Source organism: Miniopterus schreibersii, assembly GCF_964146895.1.
Source record: "Miniopterus schreibersii genome assembly, chromosome: 15".
NCBI lineage: Eukaryota > Metazoa > Chordata > Mammalia > Chiroptera > Miniopteridae > Miniopterus > Miniopterus schreibersii.
The window spans coordinates 13,168,062-13,186,469 of record NC_138115.1 but is presented as its reverse complement, the minus strand read 5'-3'; the positions used below and the strand labels follow the sequence as shown (position 1 = coordinate 13,186,469).

Genomic DNA, 18,408 nt, shown 5'->3' with positions numbered 1-18,408 from the left:
ACTTTAACTTGAAACCTAAGTTAATGTACAGTTCTGGAACACTTATAAAAAGTTTACGTTAAGGCCTGGGCCAGGTAGCTCAGCTTATCAGAGTGTCGACTGGATACTCCGAGGTTTCGGGTTCCATCTCCTGTCAGGGTATATACAGGACTCAACCAATGAATGCATAATTAAGTGATTAAGTGGAACAACAATTCAATCTCAATCTCTCTCTCTCTCTCTCTCCCCTTCCTCTTTCTCTCTAAAATCAATCAAGAAATTTTTTTTTTTAGGTTAACAGTGTTTTATAAGTTTAATTTATTAGAGTTAAAATTATTTAGTATTAAAAAGAATGGCTTTTTGTTAGTTCAGACAGTTAAAGAATTTTTCAAGGAAGTAGGGTACAATTTAAACTTTAAAAAATGTTTTAAAGTTTTGTAAATGGGTCCATAGCCCTTTAAAAATAATAATTTGTTTGCTGGATGTAGGGTTTACAGGTTTCGCAAATAAAAATACAGAGGACTAAGTACATCTGACCTTTAGATAATTGGAGTTTAATTGGACATCTTATATTTTATTTGGCAGTCTTAGCTGGACTTATAAAAAGAATAAGAACTTTCATAAGCTGAACTTAAAAGCATGACATTTCCTAAGGCAATAACCACCTTGTCAGGGGCGGGGGAACGTTTTGTTTTAGTTCCCAGCGTGAAAAATAAAATAACCTATAAGATGAGAGAGCAAACTGATACGTTTTTGAATTATTAACTTTGATAATTTAAATATTAACTTGAAAAATAAACCCCTAAAGAGTGGTTTTGCATATAGAAACTGCCCTTGAGGACTTAAAAAAAAAAATCACATGGACAGACTAAAGAGATTGGCCCCATTCTGCAACTAGCATATTCATTGCCTGGAATTGGACGTAAAAATAAAAGTAGCTGGATTCTGGAAGGAAAACCCTAAGAGTCAAATTTAACTGAATCCAACTAGGTGCAGGGACTTAGTTGAGGGCTTCTTGTGTTTCCTCTCACTCATACTCCCCCAAGCCCTTACTGTGCTGCCTCCATTTTACAGATAAGCAAACTGAGACTTGTGCCCAAGGATACACAGTTGGCATGTGGCAGAGCTGGATTCAAGGCCAGCCACCCTGAGCCACACCAGCCTGCTTCCTGGCGGAACCAGGAGAGAACCTTAGGAAGGAACTCTACGGACCGGGGCAGGGGGAAGCAGAAGGAGGGCTTCCAGTTTTCACTGTACGCACTTTGGTATTGGATTTTTTTAAAAAACAAAAACACGTATTTGTTTAGTAATTTAAAAGAAAGGTAAAAGTGCTAAAATATTATTTTTTTAAGCAGGTTAAACAGTGTCCATGCCAATATGTCTCTGTGTGCAGCTGAGCCATGGGCAGCTTTCACCCGGTTCCAGGAGTCACCGACTACCGAGGGGCCGGGTGACAAGGCTGTGCTGGCCACTCAGCAAAACCCAAACCCTCCCTCATCCTTCCGTTTTGGCTCTAGTGCTGGGAACTGCAGAGTGTGAGACAGTCCCCTCAGGAGCCTGGAGCCTGGAAGGAAAGGCAGCCACTGGCCCGACCACTGAACACTTTGAGGTGTCCTTTCTTCTGCCACTTAGTGGCTATGGGTGGCATTTCCTGGGGCATATACTTCCAAACACTACTCTATAGGATGCTCCTGAAAAAAAGGATAGATATATATCACTCCTTTTTGGAGATTTATAATCCGTATTAGCATATTAAATGTTCTGAAAAGTCCTGTATTGAAGAAAGCTGCTAAAATGTGTTGAAACAGGGTGTCCTGAATTTATTGTCCATGGAACCCTTTTCTTCATATAATTCCCTATAATACCTTGAGCAATGTCCACCTTGAAAATGAGATTGGGTAAGAAGAGTCAGACCCTTCAAAGCCGTAAGCTCCAGTTCTCGTCAATAAGTCCCTACCAAGGAGTCCCATGCATGTCCTATGAATGGGCAGAAGTGTGGACCAGGAGTTCAGACACATGGCCCCAAACACCCAAGGCCATTCGCCTCGGGCCCCGGTGGGTCAGGAGTCAGTGGGGGGCAATACACTGGGATGCAGGACACCTCAGAATGTGAGGAAGGCATGATGGAGATTCCAGGGGGGGTAAAAGTGCCTCAAGCTGAGTCACCCTAAAGCAGCAAAATAAACAAAGGGCCTGTAGGAGAGTCCCCGATACTGGCAGGGGATGCGTCCCGGGACCCAGACAGGTGTTTCCAGTCGTGATGCTGCTCTTTGTCTAACAGGGAATGAGCCCTGGCAATAATCTTGTAATGTATGCAGATTGCTCCAGTCATCACCTTTCACAACCAGCGTGGGGTGTGGGGCAGGGAAGGTGCCTTACATAAGGTTGCCTAATGGAGACAGACCTCACTTTTGTCTGATGGTTTCCAGCGAATGAGGCAGGCTCTGGGTTTAGACCTCGCGCAGCATCTTCCACACAGGCCTGTGCCTGGACCTCAAGCGGGTCACTTTCTGAAGGGCAGGCCTTGGTGTGTCACTGCTCTGATTAGAACCCATCAAAGGATCTTTATTTGACATAAAGACCAAACTCCTTACTGAGGCCTTTACCTTCGCATCTCTTCAAGGTCACGTCGCTCTACTCTCCTCTTCGTCCCCCACTGGGTTCCCCTCACACTGCCTAGCTTTCAGTTCCCACCTCAGGGCCTTTGCACAGCTGTTTCTTCCATCTTCAATGCTCTTCTCCTTCCCACATTCAGGTTTCAGCTAAAATGGCACTCTCAGAGAAGCCCTGCTGCCCCTCAGCCCATGAGGCTCTTATCTCTTATTGTCTTTCATGGCCTACTTCCTCTGTTTAGTGGCAGTATCACAATCTATTGTTATCTACAAGCTTGTGTGTTGTCTAATGTCTGTCTCCTTCCCAGACAGCTCTATGGGGCAAGGACATGTATGTGCATGTGAGCTGCTTGGAAAAGGTCTGGCATGTAGCAGGTGCTCAGTAAATCACTGTTGAATTCCTGATATGATGCTCTGATTGACTCCAGGGTCCATCTTCTCGACCACCCTGTGAGAGTGCTGGGCCGGCGGAATTCAGGTCCTTGGATAACCTAAGGAAACCTCAGGAATTCGGGTTCTCAGGATTGATTCCTTTGCCAGCCCTTTCTTTATAGATACTAAAGGGCCCATTAACTCCAGAACTTACCTGACCAATTGCAAACTCTGTGCTGGTGTTGTTGTAATTAATGGTTTCGATCTTCCAGAATGGACTAGGGAGAGGGGAATGACACACTGGCCTCCAGTGCAAAATTTAAGGGGGGGCCAAACAACTCAATAGTCAAGATAAATAATATTTTAATGCAATATTTTTGAATAATCTAAATTAAGGCAGAAACATCCACGATGAACAAAGTATCAAAATCTCAAATAACAATACGACCCAACCCTGAACTTTCATGACTCTGCACCTCACCCTAATCCTGCTGCTGGGATATGCAGATCTGTGAAACCATTCTGGGCACCCCTGGAGTTGAAAGCCTGTTGGTCAAAGGATGACATGGGAAAAAACAGCGCCCTCTTCTGGCTGATGGTGAACACTGTTCTTCTCCTAGGGAGTCAAGTTCACCTTCTTTGCACATCTCAGTGCTAGAACAGAGATCACAGCGCTTTTCACCCTGGCCTTTTCATGAGACATCTAGGTTGAGAGGTTGCAGGCAGGTCAAAAGATACCATTGAAGCCGAGGCTCACCTCTTCCCCTGGCCACTGCACTGCACTGGGTCCATTGCCTTTCTCTCCTTACCACCCGTGCAAACTTGCCCAAGGACTTGTTCTTGCCTCTTTGGCAGATTCTAAAGCTGCCTGTTAATGCATAGTGGGCCTTTCCAGGCTGACCATGAGAGGGGCAGTGAGGAAACAGGACCAAGAGGTGGAGGGATTCTCACAGCTGCTGCCTGGTGGGCCTTGAGCAGGGAGCTGGATGCTTGCTTAATTGCACAGGGTCTTCTTCTTTTAAGGGCTTGGTAGTCTCAGCTTTATTTTATTTATGTTTTACTTTTTATTTTTCAATGATTTCAAACGTGCATAAAAGTTGCTAATATAGGCCCGGCCAGCCGTGGCTCAGCAGTTGAGCATCAACCTAGGATCCAGGAGATCACAGTTCGATTCCTGGTCAGGGCACATGCCCGGGTTGTGAGCTCCATCCCCAGTCAGGGTGTGCAGGAGGCAACCAATCAATGACGACTCCCTTATTATTGATGTTTCTATCTCTCTCCCTCTCCCTTCTTCTCTCTGAAATCAATATATATTAAAAAAAAAAAAAAAGTTGCTAATATAGCCCAGAAACTCTTGTATACTCTTTACCCTGATTCATCAATGAATATTTAGCCACATTTGCTTTTTTATTGGTTTTATATTTTAAGGACTATTTTTTTATGAACTGTTAAAAAGTTAGTTGGAGACATTCTGACCTTTTTCCCTAAACACTTCAGGGTGGCTCCCCAAGGACAAGTATATTCTCTTATATAACCATAAGACAATACCAAAAGCAGAAGGCTTAGCAGTCATTAGATATTATCTAATTTATAGACTTCATTAGAATTTTACCAATTACAATAATAATGTCCTTTACAGCATTTTTTTCTTTTTGCTCCGGGATCCAGTCCAAGGTTATGCATTGCACTTTGCAGTCCTGACTCCTTGTGTCCTCTAATCTGAGCAGTTCCTCAGCTTTTGTTTCGCGTATCCCTGACATTTCAAAGTGTACAGGCCATTTTGTTGCATCTCCCTCAATCTGGGTTTGTCTGAGTTTTCCTCATGATTAGATTTAAGCAATGTATTTGGGGCAGGAATACCACTGATGTGTCTCACAGGATTTCTTAAATGAGCTTCTCCTGGTGTCCACAGGGCAGCCTGGTGGCTCTGAGACCCAGGAAGCAGATTATGATTTAAAAGCTCTTAATCACAGCAGCTGGCATTTAGTAAGCGCTTGCTATCTGAAACGCATTTGTTGATGGAGGTTATGCTCTCCTTGGAACAATTTGTGCGGGGTGTTAATGTTGAACAAGAATAATTAAATAGTAATAGCGACCGCAGGTATTGAGCTGTATTAGGACCATATTACACATCTTCTTTACATGTACTAGGCATTTAAATCTCACTGCCACCTGAGTACTCCTATAATCCTCATCTTACAGGTGAGGAAACCGAGCCTCAGAGAGGGTCAGTCACTTGCCTCAGGTCTCACAGCGAGGAAGAGGAACAGCCAGGACTATTGGACACCAGAGTACAAGCACCCGGTCACTCTCCTGGACCAGGTCTTCTCTGACACTAGTGACAAGGACTCACCAGTATTCCAGCTTAGAACCCTGAGATACTCTGCTTCCCTTCCCCTCAGGCTCCAGGAAATGGGGATTTTTTCTCTTCATATTTTGGACCCCCCTGCTTACCTAACACATAAGGGGCCTGAGAGCTTGGGAGACACGCAGGCTGTGAGTAGAGAACCTCAGTAGGTTGTGTGATGTCCTCTAGGGGTAAGCTACTGAGTCATGATGCATTGGGCAATTATTTACAATTCCAATGAAAATTAAATCAATTCCAAAGAAAGGGTGAGGGGAGCAACTATGAGCACGAGATGTCAATCCTTACCAATTCATCAGTGACTCATGAATGAGTCTCAAGGCAGGAACCCCACTCCAGGAGGAGATGCCCCGCCACAGGCAGAGCCTGCTCCAAAGTCATCTCAGAACCAGATTAGATGCAGGCCAGTGACATTCATAACCCACGGCCTTAAGAAATCAGCCCTGGAGACTTGTTGACACAAGCAGCTCCCTGCCTGGGACTGGGGATCATTTTGCACTGTGGGGGGTTTTACTATGCACTCATTTAACAATTCACCCTATTATGAGTGGAGGTGGGGTGCAAAGATAAGTAAGACAGCTCCTGCCTTTGGGGATGCAAAATTAGTTCATTGGACTTACCTTTGGATTCATGAGTTTTCTGTGCCCCTGACCTATCATTCTACATCCACTGGCCACAGGACTGTCATGGTTTTGAATGACCAACGTAAATCTTGGACTCAAACCCCCTGGAGCCCCACTGGCCACCATTTTATCTGGACTATTGTGACTTCTCTGTCTGCGGAGTTGGGGAGGGTGACATACCATCTCATTTGCCCGAGACCAGGGAGGAGGGTGCTTTCAGTATAAAGACAGGGAAAGTCCTGAGCTAATCTGGATGAATTTGTCACCATATTGTTGGAACAGGGGCAGCAGGAGCAGAACATGTAGGTGGGAAAGGACTAGCCAACATTTATTTTGTTTACAAATTTAGTAATACTTAGAACAAGCTTATGAAGACCCCTGTTTTATAGGGGTGTAAACTGGGACCCAGAGAGAATAAACAACCTGTCAGAGTGTACCTTTGGTAAATGGCAGAGTCAGAGATTGCACGTGTAAATGTGGCGAGATAAAGTCTCAGAATTATATTTGAAATTAATTCTCAGATATTGGAAGCAGACTCCTCTGGAAGCAGGAGTCAGTGGAACTTATGTTTCCATGGAGACCCATCGTATCCAACCAGTTTGTGTTCGCATGTAGCCACAATGGAGGGGAGCTGCCATCACTGAAAAGAGGTGCATTTCTTAAGGAAAAGACCCTTAGTGGCAATTTCCTGACTGTCCCCCAATGTCCATTCTATCATTAGTGACTTTGGTGGAGTCTCCACAGCAGTCTGCAAACGTCAGTTTTGCACAAGCCCTAAAGGTGCTCATAGAGCACCATGGAGAACAGTGGTTCAGAGCATGGATTCAAGAGACAAGTCTCTACTGCACCAATCGCTGGCTATGGGAGCCCGGGCAAGTCACCTAACCTCTAAGCCTCGCTTCCTCATTTGTTACACTGTGGAAGTAATAGCACCCACCTGCTACGGCTGTTGTGAAGATGAAAACAATGGGATGACGCATGAAAAGCACAGTGCCCGGTACCAGCACAGAGCAGGCAGATAAGAAATGCACACTAGCTACTAATTGCCATCTGCCCACCCCACGGCTTGAAATAAGGATAATCGTCTTGGGAGCTAACACAAAGGAGATGACGGTCTACACCTCGTGCCTGGCCGCTCCTCCTAGCTTCACCTGCCGCGCCCTTCTCTGCTCTGTCCCAATGTCCATCCTGCTACGGACTCTTTGGCCTGTTCATGACCAAACTTGGTTCCTCCTGCTCCTGGACCCATTGGGTACCCAGTACTCCCAGTTCCCAGAACCCTAACCTGAGCACCAGGACCACTGCCTGAAGGGAGACCAGGCTGTGATCCATCCACATAGATGTGTGCCCTGGCTCCCTGCAGGACCCCAGCAGGCCAGAGAAGAGACAAAATGATACTTTTGTCCTTTTGATAAATTAGATCAGGCAGCACCATGGTTTAGATGGCATAATGTGATGCACATCTTTGAAAGTTTCATTACAATGTTCATGTTTAAGTGGCTATACATGGTGAGGTGCTTAAAGGCCCCAGGAGAGACAGCAGGAACACCCAAGAGGGAGAGATCTTGGTACAGCGACGTGGGTGATGTGCACTATGATAGGAAGCCTGTGAGCATCAGCAAGAAGCCCTGGAGAAATGAGTGTTTTCTTAATAAGAAGAGTTCTGGCCTTGGCCAGGTGGCTCAGTTGGTCAGAGCACCGTCCCGACACACCAAGGTTGTGGGTTCAATCCTCAGTCAGGGCACATAAAAGAATCAACCAGTGAATGCATGAATAAGTGGAACAACAAGTTGATGTTTCTCTCCCTCTCTCTAAAAATCAATTTTAAAAAATTTAAAAGAAAGAATTCTTCTCTACACACTCACACACCCAGCTGGTAACTTTCACCCATTGATTCCTGGCCTACGTTTGGGGTCCTCATAATCTATTTCCCACCACTGATCTTTGACCAGTCAGTGTTTTCAGGCCCCTCTAAGAACCACGTGAGCCCAGCAAATGCTTGGTGTATGAAGAGTGATGACGCTGACAGCTAATATTCTGCACACTTCCTCTGTGCCGGGTGCAGTGCTAACCTTGAAACACTTTGTTCGGCTTGATCTTCTTTGCAGCCCTTTGACGTTGGTACCATCTTCGATTCTTCATCAGCATCTATTTACACATGAAGAAACTCAGCTTTACATAGACAAATAGCTAGTATGTGGCAGAGCTGGACTTTATGAAACAAGAGCCCACCGTCTTCACCTGAGATGTGTTCAAGTGGCTCAAACACTTGGAGCTTGGGTTTCCGCATCTGTACCACCATCTGTGGGTTTTTACCAGCCCATCGACCATTAGTCCCAGTTCAGTTCCTGCAGCCCCAGTTTCCTTGGAGTGCTATATATTCCCCAGTCTCAATCCACGTGGGTCAGGGGAGGTAGGGAAGTATTTTGTAAACATGACACAACAAGCACTAAACATAAAGGAAAATTTGACTAAATTAAAATTAATGTTGTTTATCCAAAAACACTAAAGGGGGAGTGGTGGAAGGTGGAGGTGGAAGAGGGCATAGAGGGGATAAATGGTGATGGAAAAAACAAAATAAAAAATAAATAAATAAATAAACACTAAAGAAAGTGAAAAGCCACAAACTGGGAGAAGATCTTATCAACACACAAAACTACAAACCATTAAGACACGGACAATTAGAGAAATGACGAAATGACATGAACAGGTATTTCACAGACACGGAAGCACAAATGGCAAATAAACATGGAAAATTGCGCAAGCCCATTAGTCACCGACATGAAGATTAAGATATGAAGAGATACCGTTTCATACCCACTGGGTTAGTAAAAGTCGGACTGTGCCAAGTGTTGGCAAAATCCTGAAGATATGTTCCCTACACTGTCTTCTATAAGGTTCAAGTTTTGCCTTTTACATTAAAGTCTTTAATCTATATTGAATGAATGAGGAGGGTGGTGAGAGAGTGGTTCAGTTCCCTATTTTTCTGCATGTATAATCATTTGTCATAGCTCTTTTTACTGAAATGTCCCTCCTTTCCCCACTGACCTGAAACGTCACCTTTACATAGGCCAGGTTCCCCTAGGTGCCTGGGTTCGTTTCTGTGGTTTCTGTTTCATCAGCGTATCCATCCTACATGAATATATACTGTCCTAATAACTACACCTTAATAAGTCTCCATACCTATTTTTTTCTTCTTCATTGGGAGTATTTTGGCTTTTCTTGGAGACCTTTGTTTTTCCATATAAAGCTTAGAATCAGCTCATTATCTTCTTGAAAAGCCCTGTTGAGATTTTGATTGAAATCGTTTCTGATTTTGAAGGAAGCATTTCTAAATTTCATTATTTACGATGATAATGGCAGTAGGTTTTTTTTGGTAGATGCCTTTTAACGGGTTAAGGAAGTTCTCTTCTTCATTTCCTATGAGTTATCACTATGAGGGACTGTCAAATGTTATTTTTTATTTATTTTATCTTATTTTTCCTTTTTATTGAATTTACTGGGGTGACACTGGTTAACACAATTATACAGGTTTCAGGGATACATTTCTACAATACATCTTCTGTACACTGTATTGTGTGTTCACCACCCCAAGTCAAGTCTCAGTCCATCACCATTTATCCCCCCTGTACCTTCCTTTCCATCTTTAATAATGTTTTTGGTCAGTCTATGTTATCTAGTATTAGAACAGCTATGCTAGCTTCCTTTTGGGTTGTATTTGTCAGGTATATAATTTTCCACACTTTTACTTTCAACCTTTCCAAATTCCTGTGTTTTAGAAGTACTTCTTGAAATAGTGCCTCTTAGATTTCTAAACAGCCAGTTTGACAATTTCTAACTTTTAACTGATGAGTTTAGTTAATTTACATTTACTGAATTAGTATATCTGGACTTATTTTTACTATCTTTTTTGTGAGAGAGGAGTCTCACTTTTTTAATACTTCTATTGGGTTGATTGGTGTTTGTTCTTTTATTGACTTATGTTATTCCCCCACCCCCTTACTGGTTTGAAAGTTATATATCTTATTTGTATTATATCAGCAAATACCATTGACATTTTACCACATTTATTTCACAAAGGCTAAAGTTAATATCTGAATCCCCTTCCACACAAATGCAAAGCCATTAGAACACTTTAACTCCAATCACCTCTTAATTTATTGTTGCCCAGTATTTTGGTTCTGACTCGTTTAAACCTATACTTTTTTATTATTGCTGTTAACATTATTGTTTTGTATGGAACATTTTGTTTAGATTCACTATATTTACCAATTTCTTCACTCACGATTCCTCCTTGCATTTCAATTCTAAATTCGGTCATTTTTCTTCTTTCTGAAGTGCATCTCAGAAGTTCATTTAGTCATGTCTTCTAGTCATAAATTCATTTTGTTTTTATCAGTACTTTACCCTCATTCTAGAAATGCTGACTATCCAGTATCTTTGAAGATATTATTCTACTATCTTTTTGCTTCCAATGTTGCCATCCAGTAATCTGCCCACACCCTAATTCCTTCTTTTGTGAGTAATCTTTAAAAAAAATCTCTAGCTGTTTTCAAGGTCTTTGTTTTTAGTGTTCTGCAGTCTCACTACAATGTTTCTTGGTATTATTTATCCTACTTTATTGTGTTTTTTTAAAATTTTTTCAAATCCTCAACTGATTCCATTGCTTTTCAGAGAAAGTGGAAGGGATCCAGAGAGAGAGAGAGAAACATCGATATGAGAGACACACATTGATTTGGTGCCTCCTGCATGCGCCCTGACCAGGGGTTGGGGATCAAGCCTGCAACCAAGGTACATGCCCTTGGTCAGAATCGAACCCAGGACCCTTCAGTCCGAGGGCCGATGCTCTAACCACTGAGCAAAACCAGCTAAAGCTATCTTACTTTAGATATGTTATGCTTCCTGTATCTATGGATTCATGTTCTCTTTCTGCCCTGGAAATTCTTACCCATTACTACCTCAAATACAGCCTTTCCTTTTTTATCTTCTTTTCTGATGCCGATTAAATGGGTTATGATCTTCTCAGTCTATCCTCCATATTCCATATATTTTAAAAAATATTTTTCATGTCATATCACTCTGTGCTGCATTCTAAGTAATCTCCTCAGATATGTTTTCCAAATCACTGTTTGGTTAATCATATCTATGAGAATCCTGGGTGCTTTCCCTCAGAAAGCATCCTTGTTTTGTTTATGGTTGGAGTGAAGGAATGCTACCCATCTGAGACCACTTTGGCTCATTAGAGGGTCCTGTTAAGTATGGGACTCTAGGTTCAGCTACTCCAACTTGGGGCTGAATAAGATCTCCCAATATTATTTATGGGTCTGATATATACATTTGGTCTTGGGACAACCCTGCATTTCACATTTATTTGCTTTTCACTGTCCCCTACTCTTATTTTGACATTCATTCAGCCCAGCAACACATGGCAAAGTCTATTTTATCTAGGACAGAGGTGTTTTGAGAAGAAGCATGCTTCAAAATCTCTGGCATACCATATGTTGAGATGCAATTTGAATTTTAAAAGCCGAAAAGTGAGATGATTAAATTTCAGCATGTTTTTGGCATATCCCAAATTATTGAAATGACGTGGAACCCAAATTTCCTCCCTAGCTTTTTTTTTTATTTAAAATTTGGTGGCAAGTTTGGATTTTTGTTTATCTAAATTCTTTTTTTAAATGTCAGAGAACTAGAGCATTCCATTAGAAAACTGCTTCCACATAGATACATGGCACAGACTGACAGCTGTCAGAGGGAAGGGGGTTGGGGGTTTGGGAAACAGGGTGAAAAAGGTGAAGGGAATTAGCAAAAAACAAAAACAAAAAAACCACCATAAATACACATGTATATATGACACACAGATATGGACAGCAGTCTGGCAATAGCCAGAGGGAAACGGGGGTGGGGGGAGGTGGAAATGGGCAACTGGGGGATAAATGGGGATGGAGACTCGACTTTGGGTTGTGAGTGGACAATGCAGTACGCAGATGATATTTTATTGAGTTGTACACTTGAAATCTGGATGATTTTATTAACCAGTGTCACCCCAATACATTCAATTTAAAAAAAGAAGCCCTAGCTGGTTTGGCTCAGTGGTTTTTTCTCAGGGTAGGTACCTCGGTTGCTCAATCTCTGGTCCTGGTTGGGGCACGTGCGGGAGGCACATCAAAAAGCCTCTGAAAAGCAATGGGGGAAAAAGTGATCCCTCTAGATCTTTTTTTTTAAGTGTGACCCACCTCCATCCTTCTGAGACATTTTCCGCCCTAACTTCAGTTTTAGTCCCCGTGCTTATTTTCTTAGCTCTGATAAAGCAGTCTATGAGGTCTCAAAGCTATTAGGACTCAGGACTAGTTTTCAAGACAGGCTTTGCTTGTAAAAAACAGCTGTCAGAAGTGACAGCTGAGAAGCAATGTAAAGCAATGGAAAAAATATCCTCAAGTGAGGATTAAAAAAAAAAGAAAGAAAGAAAATTGCTTCTAGTCTAATATTGTCAGATGAAAGAAAGTTGGGCCGCTGTTTAAGCTCCTATAAATCTTTCTAGATTGCTTCCTCTTGTCCATAAACAGCTAATAAAATGTTTTGTCCCAAGCTGACTACAGTCCAGGTTCTGTATGTAATTAGTACAACAGTCTCCAAATCTACTTATGCCAGTAACTGTGAAACATCATTCCTTTGGTGTGATTATGCACAGTGAAGCCATACAAGCTGCTGGTGCATCTTTTGTTCTAGTTTAATAATCATGTGCAGAACTCTGCTAGAAATCCACACCACACCACTTGGTCTCTAGGTTTGTATCTGTCTTTCTCCCTATTTGAAGTGGGACTCTCACTCTAGTAGAGACTCCTGGCATTTCTGGGATCATTTCTAAATATCCTTCTGGTACCCTGGGCAGTAATTTCTCTTGATTTGATAAACTGAACTAATTTAAACTGTTGACTATTCTTTCCTTATCGTTTCTTCCTACCCTGGGCTTGGTTTCTCTCTTTCTGATATCCTAACCTGACCAAATGGAAGCTCTTTCTTCATGATGAAGATGGACAACAGGAAACCGGTGGCACTGATTTCCCCTGACATCTGTTACCATTACATATGCTCATTCCCTTTTTCATTCATCTTCTTGACCCAAATATGAATTTCATAAATTAAATTCTTCTCCTGCCTTTAGCTTTTCAGTCTCAACCATTCTGAGTATTAGTTTCCCTTGTCTCTTGTTAAAGGTCTAGGTTAATCTTTCGGAAATTTCCATAGCCTTCTAACTTATATATGGGCGCTTGGGGAACTGGCCCAGAGCGCTAGTTGTGCGGCCACACTGCTCTACCCAAGCCTCCCCTTTCCTTCCCATCCTCTCTGGCCCAGTGCTGTGCTCAAGTAAATTTCCAGAAAATTAATCAGGACAGTGAGCACGGTAGTTTTAGAGCCTACTACTGGTCCTCGCCCCATGACCACATGCTACATTTTAGCATAGGCTGACTTGTTTTAAGATATACTTTTATTACTTAACTCTAGCATTTATCTTTTTTTCAGGTGTGTATAACTCATCCTGTAGGAAGTATGTATCTCATGTATCTTCCACAGCTTAGGTCCTGTACTTAAGCAGATGCTCGACAAACATTTCATTCAGGAATAAATGATTCTCTTTCCCTTCCGTGTGCCACTGAGGATCCTGGTGTCTCCATGGGCTGCCACCGCACCCAGTGTTACGGGTGTTATAAGAACAAGCAGCTGCACCCAAAGTCTCTCTTCTGCCAATATCCCTGATGCCAATATCTGCATCTTCGACCTGGGGCTGAAGAAAGCCCAAGCGAACCAGTTCCCACTCTGTGGCCACATGGTGTCCGATGAGCCTCGGCAGCTCTCCTGGGAAGCCCTGGAGGCTGCCCGTATTTGTGCCAACAAGCACAGGGTGAAAAGCTGTGGCAAAGATGGCTTTCACGGCCGAGTGCGGCTCCACGCCTCACCTCGTCCGCATCAGCAAGACGTCCTGCGCTGGGGCTCGCAGGCTCGACAGGTATGAGGGTGCCTTTGGAAAGCCCAGGGCACGGTGGCCAGGGTTCACGATGGCCAAGCCATCACACCTGTCCACACCAAGCTGAGGACCAGGAGCGTGTGACTGAGGCCCTACAGAGCCAAGTTCAAGTTCCCTGGCCACCAGAAGGTCCCCATCTCCAAGAAGTGAGGCTTTGCTACATTTAATGAGGATGTGTTTGAAGACATGGGGGCTGAAAAGCGGCTCATCCCAGATGACTGCGGGGTCAAATACTTCCCTAATCATGGTCCCCTGGACTAATGTCAGGTCCTGCACTTATGAGAGACTCAGCACTACCCCCTCCTCACACCCACCAAGAAATCCTACTCTTGTCCAAAAAATAAAAAAATAAGCAATATTTTGAGTTTAGAAAGAAGATGCTTTTTCTGCCTAAAAATGTTCATAGTTCATAGATTTCTAGGTACAAGCTTCTTCAAGGTCAGGCTTTGCCGAATCTTTCATATTAATTCCATTACTGGTTATGGCAGTGGGCATCTTAGTGGTTAGAATGTAGACTTTGTGTTCTGACATACACAACTTGGTTTGGATTCTAACAGTATCACTTACTAGTCATGTGGCCTTGGGTAGGTTATTTAACCTCTCTGAGTCTCAGTTTCCTCATCTATAAAATGGGGCTAATAATAACACTCACCTCATAGAGCCGTTGGAAGGATTCAATGAGATAATGCATGTAAAGCACTGAGCACAAGGTGAGGTACACAGGAAAGTCTCAACACAGAGCAACCAATTAACACTTGCTCCATCTGTGCCACTCATCACGCTGGTCCCTGCGGATATGGAGGTGAAGAAAGAGTCCACAACTAAGTGGGGTCAAGAGTCACCAAAATAAATAAATAAATCATTGCATACAATGTGCTACCGGGTATGGATGCTGGAACAATTAATTTTTTGTAAGTAATCGGGGAAGGCTGTGCCAGGGGGTGACATTTGAATTGCACATTGGCCACAGTGGTTAGCTCACAGTTGCCATGCAGTAAATGCTTGGAGAATCAATCATACAAATGGCTCATAGGCCCAGAGATGCTGCCAGCTGATACCTGAGTACACGTATTATGTTTTTCATTTTTCTCCTACATGCATTTCCATGTGCTGACATGGCCTTAGTATTTGTTATTACTCATGATTCCATCATAATTTGTGTGTGATCCATGATGAAATAGTTTCTAATATTTTCTTATTATTAATAGACTCTAAGTTCTTGAGGGCAATAGGTGTGTCTTTGTTCACCAGAAGTGTACCTGGCATGTCGTGGGTTCTTAGAAATGTTGAATGAATGAATAAACTCCTTTGATTGCTGGCCCCACCATGTATTGGCTATGGGATCTTGAGTGAGTCAGTTAATTTCTCTGTGTCTCAGTGCTCCCATATGTAAAGTGGGTTAGCACATCTCCCAGGGTGGTTATGAGAACTGAGATGATGCAGTGTCCATCAGATAATAAGTGTGCCTTAAACAGTGGTGACCATTGGCACCACTCAGCTCTGACTGGTATGCTGCTGAGTCCAGATCTTCACAGATGTGGCAGGGCCAAGCCTGGGGTGCTCTGCTGCACCTGCTGGCAGACGAGAGGGTCCAGAACTCCTTTCTAATGCTGGGATGAGGCCTGTCAGATAATAAGGAGTCTCTATCTGGGATGATTGAAGGTGCCATTAAGAATATGGGTGGCCCCTGGGACTGCTCCCTGACCTCCCACCCATCCCTGACTCTTTAGTGACATAGATTGGGGCATTACTGATTCAGGGAGGGACTACAGGTGAGTCCCCTCATCTCCGCCTGCCTCCTTGGCTTCATTGTGAAATGGGAGCTAATTAAGGTTTCTCTCTTGTCAGTCAACAGGTGGATAAGAGTCACAGAGAATGTGATTCCCACCTGGGCTCAACTCAGTGTATCAAAATATAAAACTAGTGGGGAAAGTCTCTAGATTTAGAAACTCTAGACCCTAGGAGGCCCCTGAGGCCACAGGCTATGAGTTTTTTAAAAAGATGAATTGTACATTTTTAAGGTTTTGGAGAGGAAACTGTTTTTAATTTAAAAATTGTTTTCGAGTTTCTAATACACCAGGTAAGGTTTATTGATGGCTTCTGGGTAGGCCTTCTGGGAAGTCATTCATGCATTTCATTCACTTATTTATTCACCCCGTCAACTCCTATTCGATGACTGCGCCCTGAGCCTAAGATTGCTAAGTGGTTTGTAGGGATTGAAAAGCTGGTCAGTTTTCTGTTTTTGTCTTTTTAAATACGTCTTTATTGATTTCAGAGAGAGGAAGGGAGAGGGAGAGGGAGAGAGAGAGATAGAAACATCAATGATAAGAGAGTCATTGATCGGCTGCCTCCTGCACACCCCCTACTGGGAATCGAGCCTGCAACCTAGGCATGTGCCCTGACCAGGAATCAAACCCCTGGATCATAGGTCAATGCTCAACCATACCGGCTGGGCACAACATGCCTTTTAATGAGTAAATTTAAATTCACTGAAGCTCTGAGAACAATTCCAGGACATGAGTCAAATGCAGCTCTTGAAGTCTGAGTGATGAGATGGCCAACATCTTAGAGGAAGATGCTCCGGCCTAAACCAGAGAGACTATCCCAAATTAGGCTGGATTCTAGTAGCCCTGACAGAGGCAAATTTTATAGGGTAGTCACCAGTGGTCTCAGAGACGCCCCTTTGCCATATCACTAGGGCTTGTCCATGTCCAATTCTTAAAACCCAGGACCTTCCCAACCAGACTTGCCAACCTGGAGATGGCCAAAAGAGTCCTATTGGGCACTGGTCCTATCTAGGTCTGGAGTGAAAGGCAGACAAGCCACAGACTCAGCTCTCAGCACAGCAGGAAACCCCCCTCACACAGTACTCAGAACATAGTGAGTGCTCAGTAAATATTAGTTAACTGAGTGCACAGACAGTTTGATGGAAGAAGCCCCCAATGCAGTATGAGCCCATAGGGGATTTACAGAAGGCTTCCTGGAGGAAGTGACATTTATATTAAGACATAGAAAAGAGGAAGGAGTAGCTAGGCCAAGAAGGAAAGAAAGAGAGTTCTTGGTGGAAGGACCAGGCCAGGGAAAAGCCTAGATGGTCTAGTGCAGCCTGGGTGCCCCTGGGATACTAGGAGATGAGGCTGAAGTGGTAAATTGAGGTCAAGTGCTCAAAAACCCAGCTTTGAGGCAGATCTAAGCTAGTCAGAGCACACCACTACATTTAATGAGTGATAAATGTTATGCTCCCCTTCCTCCTTTTTTGCCTAGTGGGGTTTAATTGTCCTTAAAAAGAAGAAATGACCATAGTGGGGATTTAACTAGTGGTGGTTGAAAGGCCTTTCCAGATGGCCATTTTGTCCCCCGAGCTTTGGAGTCGGACGATCCCCGGTTGGAACTCCCAGTTCTGTCCTTTACAGGCTGAACCAGTGGGCAAGCCCCTCGCCTTTCTTCTGAGAAAGGAAGTCAACCGCAATGCCTACCTCCTGGATCAAATGGGACAACCCGTGTAACTTAACGTTGCTTTGCTTGCCTGTGGACCTGCCTGTCGCTCGCTCTTTCTCTCAGCCCTTAGGTGGCAGAGTCACTGCGGCAGACGGTGCCCCGCCAGCAGCACCAAGCACACAGTAGGTGCTCAGTAAACGAAACAATGCCTCCACGAATTCTGCCGTCGCAGTGTGGCACTGTGACGCCTTGGGTTCCAGTCCCTCTCGGTCGCCCCAGGTGAGCTCTTTAGGGGCCGCGACGCGTGACTGGGTTCTGCGCTCTGCAACCGGAGCCACGTGGGGAACCCCGCAAGCGCCCGTGCTCGGCCCTTGGCTCCTGGAGACAGGTGGCTGGGGTTGGGTAGCGAGGGATACTCACTTCATCCTTGGAGTTTAACGCTATGAGCCCAGGGCGCGGAGAAGCAGGAGGTTCCCGCCCCCGAACCCCCTATAAGGACAGCAGCGGCCGGGAGCCGCGCTGGGGGCGGGCGCGGGCGGAGCCGGCGTTTCTGTCGGAGGACGCAGGCCTGCGCGCTGCGCCTTTAAGGCGTCCGGCGGAGCCCCGCGCGGGGAGCTGGCGGAGCGCGCTGCGGACGGACCCGAGGCGCGCGCTGTGCGGGGGGTCGGCGGCGGGGTCGCGCCGCGGGACCCGGGCGGCCCAGGTCAGGTGAGGAGAGCACGGGCCGGGCGGGGGTGCGCCCGCGGGAGGGGGGGGCAGCCGGAAGCTCCCCCGACCACGGAGTGACCTACCCGGCACTTCCCGAGCCCGCGCAGCTTGGCCTCCGCCCCGGCGGCGCGCGGGGTGGAGACGGGTGGGGGACCGGCACCTCCCTCCCTGGGCTCCCTTCCAGGGCCGGGGTAGGTCTGACATTCCCGAATCCCGGTCGCCCCCGGCTCCGGGTCCAGGCCGCCTGCCTCCCGAAAGCCAGGGTCGGGGACCTGCGCCCTCTTT

At 44.8% G+C, this 18,408-nt stretch overlaps 1 protein-coding gene, 1 long non-coding RNA gene and 1 pseudogene across 6 annotated transcripts in view; 2 read left to right on the top strand and 1 right to left on the bottom strand.

Annotated features, from left to right (window-relative positions):
* Positions 1-11,933: 11,933 nt before the first annotated feature.
* On the bottom strand, positions 11,934-18,253 carry LOC308568176. The gene is made up of 3 exons (XR_014000448.1): positions 17,836-18,253; positions 14,630-14,765; positions 11,934-12,127 (listed from the first exon to the last, which is right to left on the bottom strand). It is a non-coding gene; the product is annotated as an uncharacterized lncRNA (long non-coding RNA).
* On the top strand, positions 13,626-14,238 carry LOC308568076 (large ribosomal subunit protein uL16 pseudogene; annotated as a pseudogene). The gene has a single exon. The product of its transcript is annotated as a large ribosomal subunit protein uL16 pseudogene (transcript).
* ABHD6 (abhydrolase domain containing 6, acylglycerol lipase) overlaps positions 18,007-18,408 on the top strand; it is a 43,451-nt gene continuing 43,049 nt past the window's right edge. The window contains exon 1 of one of the 4 annotated variants that reach the window (XM_081160773.1): positions 18,007-18,123. The gene's annotated coding sequence lies outside the window, so the exon portion shown is untranslated. The remainder of the gene's footprint in view (positions 18,124-18,408) is intronic. The other 3 variants (XM_081160777.1, XM_081160775.1, XM_081160774.1) reach the window with 3 other exon arrangements.